This window comes from Malaclemys terrapin, chromosome 6 (assembly GCF_027887155.1).
Source record: "Malaclemys terrapin pileata isolate rMalTer1 chromosome 6, rMalTer1.hap1, whole genome shotgun sequence".
NCBI classification, from domain to species: Eukaryota; Metazoa; Chordata; order Testudines; family Emydidae; genus Malaclemys; species Malaclemys terrapin.
In genome coordinates this window covers 24,025,592-24,050,966 of record NC_071510.1, presented here as the reverse complement: position 1 = coordinate 24,050,966, position 25,375 = coordinate 24,025,592, and the positions used below count along the sequence as shown (strand labels likewise).

General features: G+C 39.2%; 1 long non-coding RNA gene across 1 annotated transcript in view; it reads right to left on the bottom strand.

Annotated features, from left to right (window-relative positions):
• The window catches only part of LOC128839595 (uncharacterized), a 220,493-nt gene that overhangs the window by 104,427 nt on the left and 90,691 nt on the right, over nt 1-25,375 (bottom strand). Inside the window, exon 2 of the long non-coding RNA XR_008445483.1 lies at nt 10,513-10,622. This is a non-coding gene — a long non-coding RNA (uncharacterized LOC128839595). The remainder of the gene's footprint in view (nt 1-10,512; nt 10,623-25,375) is intronic.

The window sequence follows — 25,375 nt, the reverse complement described above, 5'->3', positions numbered from 1 at the left end:
ATAACTTGCTTGGAAACTAAGGGTGACGCCTAAGTATTAGAAACTATTCGGCAAATTCTTGAAAATAATGAATCCTTTTCTAGAAATCAGGGCAGGTTTGTCAACAATTTATAAACCGAAAATATGGTTACACTTGTCAGATGTCTTACTCATAACTAGCAATTCAATCAGCATGATCAGCTATCTGTTTTGGGGTCCTAGTTCACGACCAGTCTCTTATTATGCTGACTTATTGCTAGTCTTGGCCCATAAGGCTCCAGTTGTGGATTTTTATTTATTATTAAAGCCCTTACAGCTCCCTTTCCAGAAAAAAGTTATGTATTCTGCTTTTCTAGAATTATTTTATTTAACAAGGCGCTGCTGTCATTTAAATTGCCATTGCTCGGTCTCTGAGTTCACAAGATCAGGACTCTGTCAGCTTGATAAAGATGACAGAACAGATAAAGGGGCAAGATGGCAAACACTAAAGAGAAAGACTGTCTCCAAAGTAGCATATGTAGAAGCCACAGACAAAAAGACCCAAACAGCCAGGTGGGTTACTGAACTGCCTTCTTGCTTCATTAGAATACGTACCTATCAAGCCTGTGCAATAGGTCACATTGTGCGAACATGGCTGCAAATAAACATACCTGTAGAAGTGTTGCAAGATCAAAGCTTCTCTCCCTCTTTTTGCTTATCCTTTTAAAAACAAAACACAAACCTAACTTTGATCTATGTCTAAAGCATAAATCCTGTTTCAGTAAGGGAGTGCTATCAGCTCATTCTGCTCCCGAGCAAAGATAACAGAAGATAATTGTTCCATGTCTCAGCAAAGATCTCTTTATCAGGGATTAGTCAATTATTATAAGTGCACAAAGGTGACCCCTAAGAAGAAAAAAAAAAAAAAAAAAGTGGGGGGTGGGGCAAGAATGAATGTATGTTTGGGATCTAGCAACACCAGAGGAATAGCTATTAGAAAATGAGCTGTAGTTTCAGACTAAGGGATCACAACATCATGGTAGTAGGACTTTGGTTTGGGGAATATTTACCAAAAACAATCATATGTTCCATTTAGCACTGAAGAGAACATTTTAAGATCAAGTCTGGAGCTAAACCGCTAGGAGCTGGTTCACAATATCTTATCTTACTCAGCTTTCTTTCTGAGCCAATTATCTGGGACAACTTGGCTGGGATTCAGGCTGTGTTTGTGCAAAAATAAAACATATATACTCGAGTCTTGGGATTAAACAAAAATAATATACAAAAGACTCAAATCTATAAAAACAAATGCGGACTTTTTCCCTCCCCTCAAACGAAAAGTCCCTAATGGCCTATCAGACCCAATCGCAACAATGTTGTGATGGCGTGTGCTTGCCATTTTTACATCCATAAACACGTATCATCCCCTCATCTGCTTTTCCTAATTTCACAGGAAACAGGAGTCTATCTGCATGGCCCTTTCATGGCTCATAAAGGCGCAGCTGCTATAAATCAAAGAAGTGATGGCATTACTGAAGGGAGAGAGGGCTGCACGTAGCATTTTTCCTGACCTCTTTGTGAAAGAGTCAAGTCTACAGTTTAATGAAATGAAATCTCTTCCGAGGGAATATGAATGAGGTTGCCTCTGGAGCACTGTTCTGGGGAAATGATTTCAGCTGGCCTCTGAGAAGATTTACACCTAGGTCTCCAGTGTCAGAAGCTAAGGCAGGCTGCATTTACTACCTGGAGACCTTTGAAGAAAGTCACTCCTTATCTTAAAGCCAATAGCAGCCTGTGAAATTGCTTGAAGTAAAAACATTTCAGAGACAGAGAGAGATATAAACGAACTAAACAAGAGCACAAGACGACTGTGGCTCTTTGGAAATAAGAATGTTATCCTACATAGGAATTTCCTAAACATAAAGGGGGAGAAAGGATTAAAGTTATTATCCACACAATCAGGGCAGAGCAATACGATGAGTTAATTACTACTACTACTAATTAGTATTACCATAGTGCCTAAAAAGCCCTTGCTAGATGCTGTACACACCCGGAACAACAAGACGGTCCCTGTCCCAAACGGCTTACAATCGAAGTATAAGACAAGAGACAAACACTTGGATACAGACAGATGGGGCAGTACAAGGGAACAATATGACACTACTGGTCAGCGTGATTGACAGAAGTCTCAGCACACCAGCAGCCTAATTGTAAATTTTTTTTGCAGGCTTCATGGAAAAGGAAAGTTTTAATGAGTGATTCGAAGGAGGAGAATGAATCCCGTTTGCACATGTTTGTGAGGAACTCCTCCCAAGTGTAAGGGGCAGCACAGGAGAAAGCACAAAAGTACGTGTTAAATTTTCAGACAAGTGGGTGAGAGGCTGGCATCACAGGCCTATCAGAAGTGAGAATTAACATCTCAGCAATGAATGGAGAGATGATAGAGTGAGGATTGGCCATGGAGAGCCCTGAAAGTGAAGGCAAGTAGCTTATATTTGATGCAGTAGAGAAGTAGGAGCCAGTGAAGGGATGAAAACGTGAAAGGTGACATGGTTGAAGCAACTGGCTAGGAAAATGTGTTGAGAGACATGGGTTCAAATCCTGCATTAGACCACAAATGAGACTAAATTTGGGGTTGTCTTTATCCCAGAGTTCTCAGCCTAGGAGTTGTGCCCACTGCTCTCTCTGTATTGCTAAATGGAAGGAGGTCCAAGACAGATGGAAGAGTCCTTGCATGGAAAAGGTTAAAAGCCACTATTTGATCCTATTCTCTAATTTATATTTATCCTTAATACAATGCTGACTTAGCATTCTTAGTAGGGAGTCAGTGGAATAGTAAGGGGCACTTCAGGCCAGGACTGACGTATAGAGAGATCTGCATGGGGAAGCTAACACAATAGCCTGCCACACTGGCATGAGCACAAACTTGCACTGCAATATTTTTTTGTTAGTAGCAACAACCTATGACCAGAAAAGAAAGCCATTAATCTTCCACAAGTAGAGATTACAGAGACCCAGAACACCATCATTGGGTGAATGTAAGACTGTCTTTAATTCCTGTTTAAATAGGCTCTTACCACCTTGCTATATGCCCTCTAGTGGTCAGCCTGAAGAGTGGCTCTAAACCTGCACAACTAGCGCCACACCACCAAACGCTGTGATAGCAAACACCCAGAATTATGTTAAAAATACAGCCGATCAAGTTATTTGTTGCAAATAAATTATCAGTCCAATTTTGGTATTTTTCCCCTCAAATTATTCACACCCAAAGAGTTCATTGTCCAAAAAGCTCCACAGATTGAATAAATTCAGCAAATAATTTATTCAACAAATGTACAACATCAATCAGCATAGAAATTACTCTCATTTTTCCCCCATTATTCAATTAGCCTTAATTAGAAACACAGAAAAACCAGGCTCAGAGGTACATTACTTCAATGCACAACAGCCCTTTCACCTTTGGAGATCAAGCTTCAAGTTATTTCTTCAAATCTTTGAGCAAAGTAATTTAGCTAGATCACTCTATTCCAGTTTCCTTATAGCTAGCGTTCCATACACAAACATACACTTACATTATTACAAGCATTCATTTGGGTAGTAGCCTTAAAAATGTTAAAACACTAACAGTTAAATTGTAGCCCAAATCAAAATTTTACCACTGGGACACGTAAACCTCTGAATATAGGGATTTATAATGGAAATGCTGACAAGCCCCTGAACTATAATAGACTGAGAATCACCTATTCTTCTGTGGTACCGTAAATGTCCTGAATTTCTCATTGGAGAACAAGGCAGAAAGGTCAATAATTATGCAAAATGAATAACGGGTTTAGAGCAATCACTACATCCAGCTGCTGCAAAGTATTCTCTAAATCTGTCTGCCAGGTGTCTGCCTGTTTTCCCTGTAGATATAGCCAGCCCTTTCCAGAAAATAATGCAGTAAATGATATTCCTAGATATCCAGGAAAATGCTTAGCAACATGGGTGAAATCCAAAGGGCCCTAGATACAGGTACTAGGAACTATGTTTACTTTGTATGGCTGGTTGGTTCAGTCAGTGAATAGGTTTTTGTATAAATAGAGCTGGATGAAAACCACATGAAAATCCTGCATATAATTACTTGAAAAAGAGTGATAAAGAATTTGTTTGGGTCATGTTCTCCCCCCTTGTGTGTTCACTTGAACATTCAAATGTTTGAGTTTTACTGCCAAACGTTTTTGGAAAGTGAATTCTAGTCACATGCACAAATTTTGCAGAGACCAAATTTTGAACTCTCAGTCACTCTAGAAATGCATTCACACTCTCCCAGTCAGAGAACAGAAATAATACCATGTGACTTACCTGACCAATAACACAGCATGAATATTGAATATTCAGTATTCCATTCACAATGCATTCATTGCTTAGAAAGCTCACCAGAAAAATATTCCATCGAAATACAAATATATCTGAGAAAACTGATCTATTCAGGGATATTCTGTGATCAGAAGAAGCTAATGCTAAGGTTATAGGCTAAATTACAGCTTCATAGAAATTCCATCCCATGTAACCTCCAACCAGTGAACCGGGCAAATTAGATATTATAAAAATTCTCCTTTTCTAGCAATTAACCATCCTCATATTTCTTCACTTTTCATTGTGAATTATTGGCTTTATTCTATTTAAAAAAAAGTGAGAGACCACAGGCAAAGCCAAACATATTGCAGACAGGTGCTGCTATGGCAGATTCCCTCAGAGCTTTGTCAAAGCTCCTCAGCTCTAAACTGAAACATCACATCCTGATATTCAAAACTGAGGCTTCTTTCTAACAGTCCTCCTCAACTGTGGCACATTATGTGGTGGGTTCTGTGATGTGGATTCTAGAAATGTCACCAAACTGATGCTCAACTCTGTTCTGACCTTATCTGGAATTCAGCACTGCTATTCAGAAATGAAATGAAGCAATTGGTAGAGCACAAAGCAACTGGATTGCACAGTCCTTTAACTGAGAGAAATAAAGCTGTGAAGGATGCATAGAAATATCACAGCAGGTTTGAATGGGAAGGGGTTGATTTATTGTACAAGAGTCACAGCTTTGTAAAAGTGTAAAATAAAATAGATGGGAGATGTATATCCATCCAATCTCCCTGCACTTCCTTCCCCTGACTACAGAGATGCTGGTGAGGGTAAAAGTTGGTTAGTTCTCCTGCTGCCACTTGGACAGCATAGAGGCCACTGAATGCATTATATGCCTCCATGATGTTCTGTCCTGAGCCAAAACTGGTGCACTACAGAGTAGGATGCCTGTGAGGGACAAATGTCTGTTGACATCATCCAAAGATTGTGTTTTAAGTCTCCTGGGGGGGGGGGGGGGATCTTTTCCTTCCTGCTTTCACTGTGTCAAACTCAAAGATAATTCTCACAGCGAAGTCAGAGCAGACTTTACAGACCATTGAACAACCATTTGAGAGAGTAGGACCTGTTTAGGTAGTAAGTGGATCTCTTCATTTGACTTGAATTTGTAACATTAGAAGCTTTTGATCATTTGGAAATGCTTCATCTGAATTGTGTCCTACTTCCTTTCCATGTTGATAGTGAGGGGCCCTGGTTCAGTTCTATAGGTCAGAACACTGACCACTGAAGCATAATATGTCCTCAAAAAACTTTGTTTCTCTACTTATCAGGGTATTTGGTTTGCAAAAGACTTTCTTGATGAGTTGCCCCATTACTGATGATACTTTGGCAATGAGGTCTTCAAGTTCTTTCTTGATGCCGCCCATGTTATCAACAGATCCGAGGCAGGTGAAATCACTGACAAACTCGACTGTGGGGTTACTAGATGCTAGAATCTACAACTTGTTCAAGATCACTGACCAGAAGTATTTTGGTTTTACCTCAATTGATTTTCAGGCCAAGCTTTGCTGCTGAGTTCTCCAGAGCTTTAAGCACCACATCGAGCTCATCCATTGAATTGACAACTAGCACTATGTCATTGGCAAAATGGATGTCAGTGAGGTTGAGGTCATCATCAAGATGAATGTTCTTATCAACACAGATCAAGAGCCCCATTCACATTGCATTTGTATCTATCAAGGCCACATTTGACTGTGTTGACAGGGCATCATTCTGGTTCATCTTGAAACTCGCAGGCCTCTCTTACAAGCTCTGTAGGATGTTCCAGGAGTTCCTGTAAATGGGAAAAGAACCACCTTCTTCCAAATTAGGTCAGGCTTTTGACAAAGGATGCATTGCTACCCCAGAATACTTCAGTGGTGGGGAAGGCATCTAAGAAAACAGCTCTCTGGGTTTTGGGGACAGGAGGTCTGAGAAATCCATTGCCTTTCGAATTATGGGCAAAAAAAGAAGAGATGAAAGATGACATAATGGAGGAATCAGGGTATAGAAGAGTAAACTAGGATGGTCCTGCTAAGAGTAAGGAAAGTGACCACCTTCCATGAAAAAAAATTAGTAGTAGTGTAACAGAAGGCTTACACATAAGCCTATGTACTATATTGAGGGATGCCTGGCTAATACACTGTATAGATACAAACATAGATAAGACCCTATCTCTAAGCAGAAAAACATGCAACTTAGTGAATTTAAAATCCTTTCACTTAGAAGTCTTGGTTCATTCGTTTGGGTCACAAATGAAAGCGAGTTTCATGGAGTCATCTGGGTCCCTAATGGAAGTTTTCCTCCCAACACTCAAAAAAATGATTTATCAGAACAGTACAAGTATCTGTCTTTGTTCAAGAACAAGAGAGGCCTTAGACTGCAGGAACATTCTTGTGAGTATTTAGGGGCACTAAAAGATCTTGCTGGGAACCTTGCAAAGCGCTTCTGTTTATTGCACTCTGTCTCAGGCCATTGCATTGACTCTCCACTTCTTTGAGCGCCAGATTAACCATGACCATTACTCATAAAAATTATCCTTAAAATGTTCATGACATGGGAATTGGAGGAGCAGTGTTGAGGAGAAAAACTAAGCAAGGGTGATGTTGGCTTCTTTCCCTTATAAATAAAAAAGAACTACAAAAAATGCACTGCAATTACAACAGAAAACACACTCTGAGGTGACATTTTGGCTGTGTGGCTTTCCTCTGGCTTTGTGACAATGAGAACGAGCTTAGCAGCAGATAGTTTTATTTTTCCATAGCCAGAAAAAAGGTCTCACAGCTAAAATGTCACAACCTCTCTTATTTCAATTTCCAGTACGTATTCAAAAGCTAAGGCTGACATTTGGTCCTAAACTCTCATATTGGTATGGAAACAACAAAGAAAAAGCACAAAGGTATGAGGAGTTAAGGACAGAGTCTCTCTTCAGACTTACCTCTGTTGTTCATGGATTTTGTCTGGTCATAACTGTTATTGGGCCTTGGACCACTCAGGACCTTAGAGTTTATGTTGTTCAGGCCGACTGCAGTCAGTTTCTTTGCAGCATCTTTTGGGAAGGAGCACTGCAGGTCCCTTGTCTTTGACCACATCCTTAGATGCCCTCTACAGTTCTGTCAGCCTCCTCTGAAGTCAATGCTAAAATTTCCCTCCCTCAAGAGTCTCCTAAAGTGCGTGTGTGCCACACTAAACAGAACCTGAGCTGTGCTCGATCAAGCTAAAAACCAAGCGTACAAAGGTGGTTTACAGCCATCTAATCCTGACGCTCTTCTTAGCTAACATTATTCCCTGGCATAAAACAGAGCAGCCTTAGGACTTTTTACTTACTCTTCTTACTACTACTATTTTGGCAGCTTACAATTTGAATCCTATTTGCAAGATGGATTTTACTTTCTCCATAATTGCCACTTATGTCGCTTACTAGTTGCCTTGATTTTGCAGAAAGAATATGGAGACCATTTATTTAATTCCTATTTTATGTGCACGAGTCCAGTGAGATCACCTCATTTAGACACTGCTTTGGAAGCCTAAGTGAGACTGGCCCCCCTACTCAAGCTGAGCCTTATAATAGTATAATACAGATACAGTGCCTATAGTAAATTAAATATCATCCATCTTACACATTGGTATTAAAATTAGTGAAAGGCATATGATTTGGCAAGGGCCCTGGCTAAACCAACACATTCTCAAATTGACTAAAGGTCCAGATTTGCTCCCATTTGGAGCAGGATTGTGCCCAATATGAAGTATTATCATAAATAAATTATAATTATGTTTAGGTTTGGTATACTTCTCTCTAACCAGGAGGGAAGTGGCTAGTGGGAATAGGTACAGTGGGATCAGTCCAGAGCAGTCCTTCTCTGCTATTGGGAATGAAAGGAAAAGAGAATGCAATCTTCATGCGTAAATTCAGACACCCAGAACAGTTTTTAAATATGGTGATCTCATCATACTAATGTATATTAACCAGGAAGGAAATAAACACAATTGACATATGGTCAGGTGGATTTTTCTTCAATATTAGAAGCATTCACTCATAGACTGAGATGTTACAATCTGACAAACAGTTTATGGATGAGTTATAAATTATTGGAGATAAGGATTTAAGCAATGCTAAGACCAAATAATGCCACCAAAATAAACACCAGGTTTTTTAAATTGCAATCAGTTATATTGTGCATGCAATAGCCCTGATTCCCTACTCTCTTCCAGATTTACACCAGTGTAAAATTAGTGTAACTGTGTAGAGAATTAGGCCTCACAATAGTATTTTATTTTATCTTTATTTAGTGTTATTCAAAATAAAAAAGGTTGAGTAAAGATCAAAAGTAATGAGAGATAGAAGTGAGAGGAGGGGGACTTTAAAAATTCTGGTAAATCAGAATGTAAGTGCAAGGACAGAGAAAGACAGACCAGATAATTTCCCTCAGTGTGCTTGCACATCACAAGAAGTATGGTTTTAACCAGGCAATCTCACTACCTATTACTTTGTTTGTTGCCTCTCCCCCTCTTTCAATGGGGATTTGGTTTATTCCTGTTCTATTACAGCCTCCCACTTCAAGATAAGTACTTAAGTCTTACTGTCTAACCTTAGAATGCAACTGGGTACAGGGATGAGGCCCAGTAAAAGTTACACACACCACATGTCAGGCTTTTATCGTGTTTTCCATTGTGCTTTGTGATGGAGAAAGGAACAAATTAAAAAAGGAAAGGAAACCTGCTGTCAAGGTCACTGGCGTTTTCCTAGTGCAGGATTGCCATAGGGGAAATTATTTTAATTTACAAATTTGCAGAGATAAAAAAAATCCCACGCTGTGAAAACCACAATATTCACAGGAGCATGTGGCGCTGCTGAGTTCCACCATATGACAAAACAAATTGAAATCTCACATTTGCTAGACCTTTTCTTAGGGGGGAGGGGGAAATCGTATAAAGAGTTACAATGTGGTTAATGGTATTGCAGGGCTGATCTCACTCATTTTACAATTCTGTTTTATCCACAGGTTATCATACTAATTAACTACAGCTGAATATTTATCATCTTAATGGAGGGCTTGTGTGTTTCCTTTTACTTCAGTTCTAAAGCTTCCAGTTCGGTGGTCTAAAACCGCAATAAGAATCAATCTCACAAAACAGATGAAACAAGATAATAAGATTTTAAATAAATTACCTTGATAGAAGCACAGCAACAAAAGAAAAAAAAAATAGCGTTATTGAATTTTCCAGTTCAGTTCTCAGATCCACGGAAGTGGCAAAAAAATAAAATAAAAAAAAAAAAATCCAAACCCCCCCCCCCCCCCCCAAGAGACAGAAGAATCACAGCAGGTGCAAAATACTCTCTCGTTTTATTATTCTTGGGCCCTACACGATGTAACTAGCCCAATATTTGTATTTTAGCTGGAACCACTGGAAAAGTTTAACATGATCAGTTTAATTAGCAGCAATGGGCCGTCAGCAGGAAAGGCCAAGAACTCTCTCTCACTATTTGTTAGTGAGATACTCATGTGAAAAGCTGGAGATGAAAGGTGGATGAATCCTGCAAAAACATTTCTGCAAATATTTCTTTCATACATTTCTGTCATATTTTAACTGACTGCACTTTTACAGTGCTCAGTTTCCATTAATATTCTGGCAGATACATTTACTTGTGGATTCTTCACAGAAGGAACACAGAAGCAGATATGGCAGAACACTCATAAAAAGTTAATATCAAGCTCATAGTAGCAAGTATTTGCAATCAAAATATCATTACAAATTACATTCAGCCAATCAGGGGACAGAATCATACACGCGCCTCTGGTTGTGTCCAATCAAAAGAAACCAATTTTCGAATCAAGCTCCACATGAATCATCATCATCATCATATGAATTTATTTGCAAAAATGCCCTAGTAATAGAGTTGCAGAGATTTCTGAATTCATTTCTCTAGGCCCTGTAGCCTTTAGGGAAATTTCATCTTTCATTTGAGGGAAATTTTTCCACAAAAATTGTGATTTTTCAAAAGCTTTAAGAATTCAAACAGGTAACTGTTACTAAGCTAACTTCATTACTAATATTTCACCCTGCTCTATAAAGTGTATTCACTTTGCAGTTTTACTGAAAGAGAAGAACAGTGTAAAAGAAACCAAAGCATACCCATGTGTGTACACGCACGCACACACACACACACACACACACCCCTACCTAATGCTTGTCTTTTCAGCTGCTTAGTGAGCCAATGCTGGATTCTTTCACTTGATAGAAATATTATCAATTGAGTTGATAGCTTCATTCTTTACAGGTTTGAGAGATACCTGGAACAGCAAAAAAAAAAAAGCTATATGGTATATTGCAACCTAAAGCACATAAGCCACAGATTCATTCTCGCCTCATGACATCTGCAATCTTTAAGGAAGGCAGTTTGTAAAGTGAGAGAAAACAGTGTAGGTCTGAAAGCCCTCTGCCCACTGCCACTTGCTCTTTGAGCCACCTCTTTAAAAAGAAAAAAAAAAAAAAAAAAAAAAAAGCAAGTGTTATGAATAGTCTAGTAATAAAAAAATAAAATAAAAAAATAAATAAATAATAGAAGCCGTGTACTAACAAAAAATCCCAAATGCTCTAGTTCAGCAGAAGGTTGGAACCATTCCCTAAAATTCTCGATTTTTACCATTTTGCAAAGGCCAAAAGCGGATTTACTTGAGGGTTAAACATACCTGATATATTTTGAACTGCATTGCTTTTGCTAAACTCAGATTCTTTTTCTGGATTATATTTTCCAGGACAGGGAATGGGGTATTTTCAGGTGACTTTTTTCATTTGTTTTAATATAATCTATCTTTTGTAAAGGGAGGTGGTTTCAAGGTCAGTTGGACACTTTCAAAACTGCAGTAATCCAGTAATCGTAAAGATGAGAGGGAGGAGAAAGAAATTGCCTCATCAGTATGTTTAATAGGACCTTAGATCTCATTGGTCACTTTCAGTCAATCCCATCAATTCTTTCTGGAAGGAGCATCCAGTTGTATCCACATACACCAACAAAAAGGTAAACTTTCTTTAATATATGTGAACTGATCCCTTTTGGCTAATAGTTTGGATAAATATCAAAGAAATGTTTAACTCACTCAGAAATGACACCTGGCCAATCAAGACCTTTAGGACTGGGGAAATCACATGATAGACATGGGACTGCCAGAGTATATGGCCTGATGAATTATGATGTATAAAACAACAAAAGGAAGGACAGGATGAGGGCAAAATCATAAACGCTTGCTTCGATTATTTAGAGTATAGATCCCTGGAAAGGATATAATGCATTATTGGATTTGGACAGTATTCACTTATCTGAAATCAGAGATAACATTTTCCACTTTGACCTATGGAATTATTTACTTGTATATAATTTCTTAGTTTTACATAACTACAAAGGGAAACCAATAAAAATAATGTTTTGTTGGAGATGTCAGCTAAGATTAGGCATCAAACAAACAAGCTCTTGTTGATTCTGGGGCCTTGCCATGGTCAGAGAGAAGTATATATATGTATTATGCCCATTATTTTGGATCCCTCAATGGGATTACCACATTACCTGCTGCTGTGGGCGTGGTGGGGGGATGAAGCAAGTCAGAGCTGGTCTCCTTATGAGCACAGATGAGGTCTTCATTAAGGAATATATGTGGAGGACAGATCCATACGGCAGATGCACTAGTGTGAAATGCAAGAGGAGTTTTGGGTTCCCTTGTCTTGCAGATCTCCCAGTTTTAGGGAGATTATAAACTCAGAGTCATATAGAAAGGGACATATTTGGTAGTATCGATTTACCATGGTAGTGCAGACCAGCCCTCAGTATCAGGACAGAAGAATATTTGAACAATACATGCTTTGTATACTGTCAGAGAAATTCAATGAAAGGATCTTAAAAGTGCACATTAATCTCTTTTTAGATTTAAGAGAAAAGGACCAAAAAAAGTTAGCTTGCTTTTCATTCAACAGGCTTAAACTTAGAAGATACTGAATGGTCTCATCTCCCATGGGGCTGGTTTAGCATGTTGCAGCATCAGGCTCTAATTGCCTGGTTACATTATTTAATTAACTCTGAGAAAACTCTTTTAGGGGATGCAGCAAGGGACATTTAACCAAACTTCCCTCCATGAGAAAGCATTGGCTGACATAAGATGAGAGGGAGGAGAAAGAAATTGCCTCATCAGAAATTGTACTGATGACATTATGCAATGTGATGGAGACTCAATGCAATATTTAATTTGCATACATTCTCTTTCAACCTATTTTTAGATATATTTAAAAAAATTGAACTACAACTTGTGTCCCTAGAAACCCACTTTTGAAAATGATTGTTCCCCATTCTTATTACACACAAACTTCTGCTTTCTTTCCAACTATTTCTCATCAATTGCTGCCAATGAGGAAGAGGAGGAGAGCTGACGGTGATGTGACACTGTAAATATTACCCAGGAAGGGGTCAAATTTTATTCAAGTGTCTTCTCAGGAGAGTAGTAACAGACAGTTTAACCAGTAGAATTACATTTAGCTGGCTCTACAAATATGAAAATGAATGAGATGGTACGAAATTTAAGGTGATCCTACTTCTGAAACAGCACACAGGGAGGGAAAACAAAAAGCCACTGACAACCAAAATGCTCCTTCAAGTGAGCCTCAGAGCACAGAAGGATTTGGTACCATATATCAGGATTCTGTATATCAGGCATATAGGATTTTCAGGCGGTGCTAAGTAACTGCATTAACTGTGAACATCAGTTAGCACATATTTAAACAGGTTCAGATCATCGAGTCTTTATGAAAACTCCCCAAAATGCTGTTTTTGATTCAAAACGGGGGGGGGGGGAGGTACTGCAGCAATGCCATTTACGATTTCACTGAGCAGCTTCACAACTCAATCCAAACATTTAAAAATCATTTCGGTTGGCGGGGGGTGGGGGGAGTTTTTAGCCAACCGTGTAATGTTTTTGGCATATCAAGGCCTTGGAAATGGTTTATTACTTGAGACCTAATAAAACAAACATGGCCTCATAGCACCCACGAAAGCTACCATAGGAAGTTAGACAAGTCCAGGGTGAATAGTTATCCTACACTGAAATTCATGCAGTCATGAGAACCTGGGTAATCTGAAAGTTTGCATGGCTGCAGCTTTTTGGTACCTCATAACACGTCTGCTAAATGTTAATATCCAACATATGGGTCTTGTTTGAAAGATTTTTTGATTGCAACGTTAAATAGAGTCATAACTGGCCAGGCCAACCAAGCAGGAAACACCCTTATCTCCCTTTTGAAAGTAGTAATACAACACAGCAGTATTTTACCACTTCCCTCATACAAACTTCGTCTCCCATTCTTCACTGTAGAATAGTATCTATTCTAGGGGAGGACAGTATCCCACATACACAGGACACATTCATTGTCATCTTGGTTGAAAATCACACTCCCAAGTTCAATTCAGACATAGTCAGTTCTAGGTGGCAAGTCCCTGTGGACATGCAGAATGTCTTGAACAGCACTGCGCACACTAGGAGTTCTAGCCAATGTACCAGATATTCTGCAAACATTTATTTAAAAAATTGAAAACCCTTCCACTTGCAAAAACAAACTATTCCTCATCCAGCCACTCCAGACCCCCAGAAAAAAAACACAAGCCTCCCTACATGTTTTGAAGGTAACCAAATTCAGCCTTTGGTAAAGCAAGAATGTGTGAATGTTACAAAGTTGAAAACCACTCAGAACTGCCACCAGCCTTCTCTGCTTAACTCAAGAGGATGTTGGCATGAGTGTCTCAGTTGTTCATTACTCCTATGATATCCCACAAGGAGAGTAGCTTTCACTCAGGTAGCCAAAACAGACACAAAAATTATTTAGGATTTTAATCAGTGAAAATCAGTATCTTAAGCTTCAACTGGAAATCTTTTGGAAGCCATTTTTGATAGGTAGATGGGATCCAACAGAAGAATGATCACATGGCAAAATATATCTTTTCTTACTAACAGTAGCATAACAGTCCTTTCTTTCACTGTTGGTCTTAGATGTTGCAATCATCCACAAGCAAACAAGGGGTTAAACGGCACCCCGGCCAGTGAGTCGCTGGATAGGTTTTGTCTTATATGTTTCTCTTGTGCAGCCAAAAGCAGAAAAAAAAAAGCTATCATGCTACAGGAGACTGTGATTCTTCAGCCATGACTAGAGGCCAGATTTGACAAGTTTTGACAAATACAGTGTTCCAGAGGATAAAGCACGTCACTGAGATATACCAGTGCTGTACTAATCTCAAATTGTGTTCTGGACCCTTAGAAGCAGTTTAAATTAGAGCAGCCTGAGGGTTCCTCTACATTCTTCTGTGGGGACCAGCCATGCACACAATAACCTTAGGATCAGGGTGAGCTTTATGCCACCTTTGCATGCCTTTTCCTATCCTGCACTGTGTGCAGAGTGGCCGGACCCCATAGTTTGGCCCAGTAGTCCTAGAAATAGTGTTCTGTGGTGAAGAATGTGTTTTAATAATTTGGACAAAGACCTGCCAATTTCTTCCCTTATTGTAAAATTTCTGGCAAGCTGTACTTCACAGGAAAAGTTTTTGTTATAAAACAAAAGAGTAAAAGACTGTAGTGTAAATATAATTTCCAAAAGTGTTCTGTGATTTTGCTACCCTTATTTTTCCTTTCTGGGTCTATTGTTTATTGGCCATTAGAACCAAATATGAAGGGTGGCCTTTATTACTTCACGCAAGAAGATATTTCAAGATGTGCAGTATAAATCCTCTGTTCCTTCTCTACTGCAGCTCAGTCATCTGAATGATAAATAAGCTTATGTTGGTATTAGGGTTTAGCTAGCAATGAATTTCACTTTATTGCAATATTTATGAAAGCTTTTGAAAACGTGGTTAAGTGAAACCCTTACAGTGGGCTACAGTCAATATTTCTTGAGCAGGACTATGTTAAAAGCTGTGGAGTTTAGCCTTTTTTTGATACCTCACCTTCCTCTGTCTTTTCTCTTTTCTGCTATTCCATAGAGTCCAGTTCTCTATCATAATGATGGGGGGTGGGGGTTGTGTTTGCTTGCTTGCTTTCTTAGATTGTTTATCTTACAGTCAAAACTAAAACACCCAATCAGCTTTGGGAGCAGGGCCAAGAAACCTGAGTCACAATAATTACCAATTCCAGGCCGCTGCTATGTCTTTCCTATTAAATCTGCATAGCAATTATTAGTAGTGTTTTACAATAGCTGTGAGAATTGCTATTTAACCCTATCTAATTGCAGTTCTGACTCATAAGAATGAGTTTGTAAACAATTTTGTCCTTGAAGACTGTTCTATGGGTTTGGGGGGGGGGGCTGTTTTCCTCAACCTTTTTCTGTCAAAATAAACTCTCAAATGTATGAAGGGAAGATCGGGATTGAAAAGAACAAGACCTACGTTTGAATATTCACATATAAGCACAGGCTGATGCGTTTGGGTCTGATCCTATGAGCGTTTTCTGCAAGAACCTGAGTGTTCAATAGGAGTAGAGGGTGGCTCAAAATCTTCCAGGATTGGATTCATTTTTCTGGGGGAACAGTACTGATAATCTCCCTCTTGGGAGTGTAGACGATGACTTTAGGCACAGCCTGGAGCAAGGAATGGTGCATAAGCTGCACCTGGGAGCAGTCCTGGGAGGCTTTGAGAGTCAGACACAACCTTTTGTCTCATACTAGCCTAAGCCAAAAATGCTTTCATGATCTCTTTATTCCTGTGATGGCTCAGCTGTCCTGGCCAGAAAAAAAATGGGGGTGGAGCCCAGGGTCAGTCCATTCCCTGCCCACCTGAGAGAAAGTTAGCTGGCACGTAGCCTGCTTACTCCTACATGCCTAGTTTCAAGGTACAGATACCCCACCCCACATCCTTACGTGGGCAAGTAGCTCAATTCAAAATCTAGGCTCAAGTGCCGGTTACCTATTTAACTCAATCACAATGAAGCCTGGATTGCTTTAAACCCCACTCACTGAAACCAGGGTTTGTAGAAATTTAAATTCCCTTGCAGATTAAAGTGTACCCAGTTGAGTGGGATGGGCATAGCTCAGTTGCCCCCAAAAGTCTGAGAACCACTGATTCACTTGAACAGAACAGCCACATTTCAACTTGCCAAGGACAAGTACAGCCGCTTGAAGAGATTAGTAAAGAAGTTGTTCTCTCAACTTCTTTCCAACCTGAGAGGATAATGGAATCAGGATCAATAAAGTGTATGTGAGCCACCACCAGTATGAAGATGGAACTGCTGTCTGTGCTGAAACCCAGCAGGTATACAATTGGTAAATGCTTCTACACGGTCTTGAAGATACAGAGACTACGTAAGAGTCAAGTATCATCGTTATTGCTAGTCAGAAAATACAAACAAAAATAAGAAATGTGGATTTAGGAGAGTAGACAGAGGATAAGATATTAGTCTAGCTCCATTGTAGAAGAAACAGAAAAGAGCACAATGGATGGCAAAGAAGTAGACACTGTTAAGCACTACAGTAATTATGGAAACATATTAGTCTTTCCTTATGTTGCATCGAGTCTTCCATTTTAATGTGTGATTCACACACAAACAATTTTTCCAAAACTAAATTCATCCACTTTGAAATTCCACAAGCATGATTTTGTGCCCAGGGAGAATTTTTCTGAAAAGCGCTTAAGCTGAATTGGCTGACATTTCTTGGAGGGAAGAAGAATCACTAACCAAAAGGGATCTTACTTCTTGGATACATTCCTAACACAAACATGTCATAAATCAACATTATCGTATGTCCAAAAAGGCCTGGTTTACAGCCTCCTTACCAAGGCCACCAGGACTGGTGTTTTTGACTACCTTCACTGGAAGCGGAGATTGCAGAGGGAACCATTTGGTAACTATAAGTACACTATCAATCCCAAGTAGTGCCTAGCTCATGTGGATAAGAAACAAAAAGAAAATATTGACATCTCCATGGCCATCGCAATGCAGACATGAGTGTGGATAGACCTGATATGAAAAGCCACAACAGGGTTAGTGGCAGGAAGCAAACAACATGGAGAGCAGGAAGTTCATCTGGGGAAAGGAAGAATGTGCTAGATACTGCATAGGGATCTAATGTGGGGAAGGGAGGGAGTAAGTTGCATGAAAAGTGGAGAGAAGTTAGGGGAGGAGTATGGTCCATCTCTGTGAAACTGAGAAATTCCATAGGGACTTCTGACAAATTTAAAAAACTAAGAAATTCCAAAGCATGATTTTAATTAAGATGGATTTGAAGTTGTAAATATCTATTAAAGAAATCTATTGTTTATGGGGGAACACTGAAAAGAATATTATAACTTCCCCAGAAAGCACAAAGGTTAGAAGACCTAGAAATTCAAAGTTAAGATTACACATAAATAACAAGCATCAAAAAGTTTTAAAACCCAAACCATCTTAAATCTTCCCTCAGCCCTTTATCATCACAAAACAACTGAAAAGCAGGAAATACTCTTATTCTCAAACAGCACACATCTTAATTGGATCAAGGACTCCAAAACAATAAATGTTCCAAGCAGACTGCTTAGCCCTGTGCTACATTGATTATGCATTACTGTAGCATTTAGCTACTGTGGTCCTTATGAGGCATAAGGAGGATAGAATCCAGCTCACTCTTTCTTAGGTGAGTTGAATCTGCAGAACTAACAAAAGTAAACAGCATCCAGATAAAACGTCAGAACTAGGATCAGATACAACCTGCCCTTCTGTTTTATACCCAAAGGCTTCCGGGAGCCTTAATGAAAATTAATATAATTATAAAATAAACAGACAAGGGGATATATTCTGAAATAGTTAATCACCAAATATGGAGCAGCTAAAAAAAGAAAAAGAACCATTACAATCTGTGCTCCTACTCCTGCAGAACTTAAAAGATTAAAGCAGCTCTAAAATAAGGCGAGAACAAAAAGTATCTTTGATCTTGCCAGAAAGGGATCATGGTGGATTATCCCAGCAGATATAATTCTGGATGTACATGATCTTGTTGAAAAAGGCCCTGCCTCCCACTCTTCCAAAATTACATTTTGGGACCTTCTTGAGGTCCAGTCATCACAATTTGTTGGGCAGCAGCCAGTAATGCCAACACACGCCTTCACCTTGGAGAATTTCACTGCAGAGTGAGGCAGTAATATGGTAGAACACTTATGCACTTGTGCTATCTTATGCAAAAGCTAGCTGAGTGTGAGCAGTAAGTAATTTTCTGGACTATAAAACAGCATGAAACAAATAACTTACCACTACTACCGACGAGAACCGCCACCCCTAGCTGATAACTGGGAGCAGACACCGAAACTAGGAGCAGACACCGAAACTAAAGTTTTGCCTACATTCTTCCATTCCCTAATCCTACAGAGATGAATGGCAGAAGGATGGAGGACATCTTGCTTATTACTATTAAAAACCCACAAAATAGTGATTTTATATATTTTAAAGGCTATTCTACACCAAAAACCTACAACACAGTCTACATACACATTTAACCTTTGCTCTGAGCCATCAGTATAACCTATGCTTAAAAAGAGTTGATGGGGAGGGCTCCCCTGTACATTGCACATTTGTTTTACCATTGACTTCAATGGGTTTCAGATCCGGCCCTTGCGGTTTCTAAAATTTGCTCTCTGATATAGCAGAGATACTCTTGACTGCTAGTGCCAGGCAAAACTGTCTGTAGATACTGGGCATTTCTTATGCTGTGCTCTCTCAAATTCTTGAGAACTGACTCGAAATGCAAGCCAAAACCCATCTCAAGTGAAGTGCAATAAAAAGAGATACAATGTAAAAATGGTTACATATTAATGAGCAGTGGAATCATTTGGTATGCAAGTGAGCATACAAGTATTACTGATAACAGTAAGAATGAGATAATTATATAGCTGAAAAGATAGTAACTATCTCATATTATGATATTATAAAGTGAAGCTTCTCTCTCTCTCTCTCTCTCGGTCTTTCCCCCAAAGGAATATAGAAAGTGGAACTCATCAGTTAAGGACCAAATAAAAAGCACATGAAGTGACTAGCCTGCCATTTATTACATCTCCCTCTTGTGGTAATTAGAGTGACTTCATGTTCAGTGCAGTGGGTAATTGAAGTAAGAGTGCACACTAAAAAACAAGAAAAAAACATGGTTCATATGATTTTTGATTAATTTCACTAATGATTTTTAACCATGTTCTTGACCTGGCCCTTTAGTAATGTATTCCTTACAATCAAATGACTATAACAATTGTTGTTCTCCACTCTCCCTGGGTGTCTTTTTTTGTTTAATGATATTTGGCAATTACTGGGTTTTAAATAAAGGTGGTAGGTAGGGCAAGACTGAAAGAATAAAACATCTTGTTATTTAAGCTGCTTTCCAACAGCTTGTTGTAGTACTCTGGAGTCCACTTAAAAAGCACCTGTTGAAGAAATAGCCCTGTTAAAACAATTAATTTCTCTGATCCAAACTAAAATACATTCTGAAACACAACTGACTAGCCAATAAAGGAATAAGTATGTTAAAAGAGTAAATTTCCAATAAATCAGAAGCCATATCAGAACAAAAAATTGAACTGTTAAATGAGTGTGGACCAAACACAGTAGTATAAAATTCATAATATAGTAAACTAAGCTCAATAATCAACATTTGTTGAAACATACGTAACCTTCCTGCTCATAAAAAGTATTAACAGATTTGTATTGTACAAACAGGATACATAAATTATACTACCTTATATGGGAAGGTCTGCAGAAAACAATTCTCAAGGGGCACAGTGGATCTCTGTGTGCCTATCGAGAGTAAGAATGGTCTATTTAAACACTGGAAAAACAAAGATGCTCCATCTGAGAAAGACGTATTACAGCGATGGTCAAGACAATGTTTCTTTAACAAGTTGCCTACGGAATGGAGAAAAGGCTGAGTGATTTGGAAGAATACTGTGGGCCACATATAAATGTAAATTTTTAAGTCCAAGTAACAGCAGAAATGTAGGTTGCCAGCATGAGAGGGCAACAGCATCGAGAACAATAGGATAAAGAATGAATCAGCATGGATGGCAACAGCTCTAGGTGCAATAAGCACACATTTTCTCTTCAGTGGGGGCTAGAGGTTGTTAGGCATTAAAGTGACTTGTGCATATATTCTGTGCAGCTGTGAGGGCATAATGAGCATCCACAGCATTTTTGGCTGTATTGTTCATTTTCAAAATGCTGGCATCTTGTACATTTCAACAAACAAACCACAAATAATTTCCCATGCTAGCGTTGGCTAAGCTCCTTATATAGCTGGGGAGAGGGTTAGTCGTGGGTAGGTCTGGCAGGAGGATGACAATTCCATTTCACATCTTGTGAGCTTTCAAAATCGGCTTTCATTCCTCACTGGAACAAAACCAAATGCTTTCCAACATTTTCACAAAAATGGAATTGTGCTGGAATATCCATTTTGGGATTGGAAAGGTTAAGTTCTCCATGCAGGTCTCTCTCTGTGACCAGAGAGTCCACCCTGGACCTCAGCAACCTTCCCGTCAAGCTTTGTCAAAATCTGTGCATCTCTGAGACATTTCAGCCTTGAAGAAACGGCATAGTTTGACACTGTTCATCAGCTCGAGTCCTGGGGCTTGAGAAGAAACAGGAATTCTGCTGCCTTTAGGCTAAAGCTAGATCCAAGCACAGCTTGGAAGTTGGATTTAATGACAAAGAAGGGCAGCCACAGAGAGCCATTCGTGATTCAGAGACACCTGATGCCAGCTGCCCTTGTGCAACCCTAAATGACAACAGTAGAGAATCATACCTAGGGCCCCTTCCTCATTGACCCACCTATGCCTATGGCCCTGACATACTCCTTCCTTCTCCTTACCCAGGGAAGGGGTGGGCAGCTGGACCAAGAGGCAGCAGAGCTATCTCCACCAGATTTACATCAGTGGAGAGTCCCACTGCACGGGGGAATTCTTCACCAGCCTTTTCTGTCCACCTTAAGGCCACTTTACACAGCTTACTAGGCACAAAGTGGCCATAGCAGGCTAGGGAACCCAGCCCTAAAACATCTGGGGCTTTGTCTGCTCAATGAATTTAGATTAGTTATCAGTTTTTATCTAGTTTATTTTGTGGTCCTTAACTAATATTTTCAGATATACTCTTACTAATAGTTGTGTCCTTTGGAGCTGATCATTTTCTGGAGCTTTTTCATGGGGAAGCTGACTACTATTCCCAGGATTTTTCATAGATGAGGGGAGTACATTTTCTCTCCGTACACAAAACCTTTCGAAACAATAAATCTTAGGTGCCCACACTCTGCAATGCAATGCATTCCACGTGCAATATAAGCAGTGCTGTTCAGCTTTTAACTTTGGGCTGTTCAACTTTCACCTCATCATTTATATACACCTTTAGGGAGGCTCCCACTTTTCTCTTTAATCCATTAAATTCCAGCGCCTTCCATCTACCAGCCAACAACAGCTCGATGAAGTTCTCAGAAGTTCATCCTCTATGCTGTTCCTGGATTAACCAGAAGGACTCTGCTACACATCATACCTAAGGGAGGTCTGCCACTGCATGGGTCCAGAGAAGGAGGGATTCAGTCCCATACCAGAATCTCAAGAATGGCAGGTCCTTACCAATAGAGGCCTCATCCTGAATTTTTGTGTACCTAAAGTCAGAGGGAGTTTTGAGTTTGTAAGGATTGTACAACCAAGCCCCTTATCACCAGGCTGGATTTTTTATTTAGCAGGTATTCTTTAGTTCACTTAATCTAACACTTTTGACATTGTTTTAATTATTATGGGGGAAATGATCCCATTTGATCCCACCTTGTATTATGTATCCATTTAATGTACTTTATAAAATAAGCATGAGAAGTTGAGTGAACTGATTAGCTAGCACTGTAAAACAATTTAATTCATTGCTCAGAGCTTATGAGTCTCTTCATTTAACATTATGCAAATTCTTTGACAAAAAAAGTAACATTTTATAATAAAATTGCATTAGCCAAGTCAGACGTTCCACTGTTTGAATTATATTAGAGGATTTTCATTTAGGACAACCAGCTTTGATCATAAATACACACTTATTGAGGGCCTGCCATGTCTTATTGATTAAAAACAGGATATTTCCTCTCTCATTTGAATGACGTTGCAATTCAAAGGTTTTAGAAAAACATCCACTATAAAGAAATTGGCAAAACAAATGTTTAGTGCACTTCAGCCTCCAGAGAATTTCATGACTTCCTTCTTCTCATGCTACTGTGGAAGGTTATTGTTTTAAAAAAAATGTGTACAGTATAGAATACTAGAATAATTAATATTTGAAAAAAAATCTTCTGGAGACAAATACGTGCTCACTCAAATGCCATGAAAATAGCAGAAACACCCCCATCTGTTCGGGTTTAAGGATATCATGTATTGTATCAGAGATCCACAACTTGCACCTCCCATGCAACAGCTTTGGCTTTGTCTCCTGACAACGTAATGCAGCAGTCACCAACCTAAGCAAGCAGTGACACTCACACCCTCCCCAAAAAAGTAGAAAACTTGACTGAAATCATAGCCCTGCTAGATGTAGCAGGAATCTCTATGATCGCCCTTCAATAAAGAAATGTTCAGGAGGTTTTAATGAAGGAAAAGACAAAAGGTGTTCAAGGTGAAGTTTATCAAGTTTGGATATTTTTCACTGACAGCTAATAAGTTACTCAGCAGCTTTCTGAAGTCTACAGTAATTACTACTCATATGGCAACTTTCATGCCAAAGACTTGGAGGCCAATGTTTTGAGAGCCTCAAATAGAATGCCCTACATAGTAAATTAATTAAAAGACTTTGCACACGTACAGTGAACTCTGAAGAGCTGTAAGCACTTTGGAAAAAAATGTATTAATTCTCACAGCACCCCTTGTGAGATGAATAAGTGCAGAGGTTGGGAATGGGATGATCATCATTCCTGTTTTACAAATAGAGAAATCAAGAGAACTCTTAAGTGACTTGCCAAAGGCTACAGAAGAAGCTTGTTATAGAGGCAGGAGTGGATCCAGAACTTCTGACTCCTGTCCTGAAGTTTAGCACAGAGTATTTCCAGAACATGGATCAGGGCAGCAGACTTAACATTCCCCTTGACTTCAATGGGCTTTGATCAGACTCTAGATTGAGATAAAGGTATCATGAGAGTTTTCATAAAATCTGGAGTTGATCTTCCCATTAGACTAAGCACCAAATCATTTGAAGAGTTTTCTGAGTCTTATTCAAACCTGAGATTGCAAAAATGAATGGCAAAAAAGTTCTTCAGAGCTTCCTAGTACATCTTGCTTCCAGGAATAACCTGAGAATAGCCCTCCTTTTGGCATTTTGGAATTACTTCACTCAGCCTGAGCTGGGACCAAGATACATACAGAGATCTCAAAAATGTGGGTGTCTTGTTTGTCCCAACTCCAGCAACTCAGGCTGCTGCTAGGAGTAGAGAATAGACAATGGCTTCAAAGATAAGGCACATGCAGTAAAGTATACATATTATTGCGTTATCTTTGACTGTAAAGCAGAATTGTATTCTTGTCATCAACCACAGATGTATTCATATGTTTTATGTATGCTTGTTCCTTTAAAATGGTCACAGAGTAATTTTTAAAAAGGGACTAAAGTTTGAAAGGAGACAAGAGCAGTTAGTTCCAGCATCGACTCAGATCTGTTCTACACCATTCACTCTTGTTTTACCATATACATCCTGTCTTCTGCTCCCCAGCTCCAGCCAGCGCTACAACAATGAATGTGTTCCCCACTGATCTGAGCCCTGTTCAGAGCTAAGAATGACACCTGAGTCCCTGACACTATTAAGCATCTTGTGCAGTCAAAATGGATGAATAAAAAGCTCTCCTTATGAATGGTACCAGCATATCAACACCACAAACACCTATTTCCCAAGTGAAAATGTCTTCCACTGGGGGTGGGGAGTAGGGAGGTCATTAAAAAGGTCTCAGCAATACATTTGTTTCTTTACGGGGGGGGGGGGGGGGGGAAAAAGGGTCAACCTTTCATGAAAATCCAGTGCCTCCATTAAAACAGCAGTTTGCTTGAAAAACAGTTCAGCTATAGTTCAGGCTAAGTTTCTCTCTTAATATAACCCATAGAGATGTTTTTTCCATCATCCTCCTGACTGGTCATTATACTAATTAAATACTTTATTATGCCAGGGTACGTTAGATGTCATCTTGGAAACACTTCAAACAGTATTGAATAATATAATATAAGGCAGCCACATTATACGGTCAGATTACAGAGTGAACTAGCTTTTCCTTTTTGGCAACAAAATTGCAAAGAGAGTGCATATTTTAAAAATTGCTGGAATCTCTAGAAAGTGAAGAAAAATAACAGAGTTATAACAACACTGATGCTTTTTCCATTTTATTACTCTTGAGTATGAAGTGCATTTTTCTGGCATCCTAAGCAATGACAACATATTAGAAACTTGTATATTTTTAGAAGAGTTGTATTATTGTTGACCCAGTACATATGCTGAGTTTAATCATCTGAAGTCCTGTCCATGTCATATGCCTAATACAATAGACACAAGCTAGACAAATAGACCATTTCCTTAAACGTGCAGAAAAATCATCAGACAAGAGAAATATCAGAAATTCCATCAGTGTGTGCATTCTTATCTTCTCAGTCCAGGGAACAAATGTGCACACCTCATTTTATCTTTCACTGAATTACTCCTTTGTTTCCCTCCCTTTTCTGAGCCACAGTGCAGTATTATTTACAGATGCTCCACAGCGGACTCAGAGTACAGTATCTCAATATGTCCGGATGACCTGGGAAAGCTGGCACACCATGGAGGTCATGTAGTATCAGAAGAAACACTGAACTAAATGAAACCAGCATAGCAGCAACAAAAACTTGAACTAACATTCTGAAATACACGTTTCAGGATCGGTCTCTCTTTGTCTCAGAGCATTTAGGGGAGAGAAATAAATGAACATGAAATCTGGCAGCATTATTGTAACTTCAGTGTAAACACTGCTTCCATGAAATGGAGGGGCTATGCTTTGAGGAAGATTTGGAGAAAATTTGTACACAACTATTGC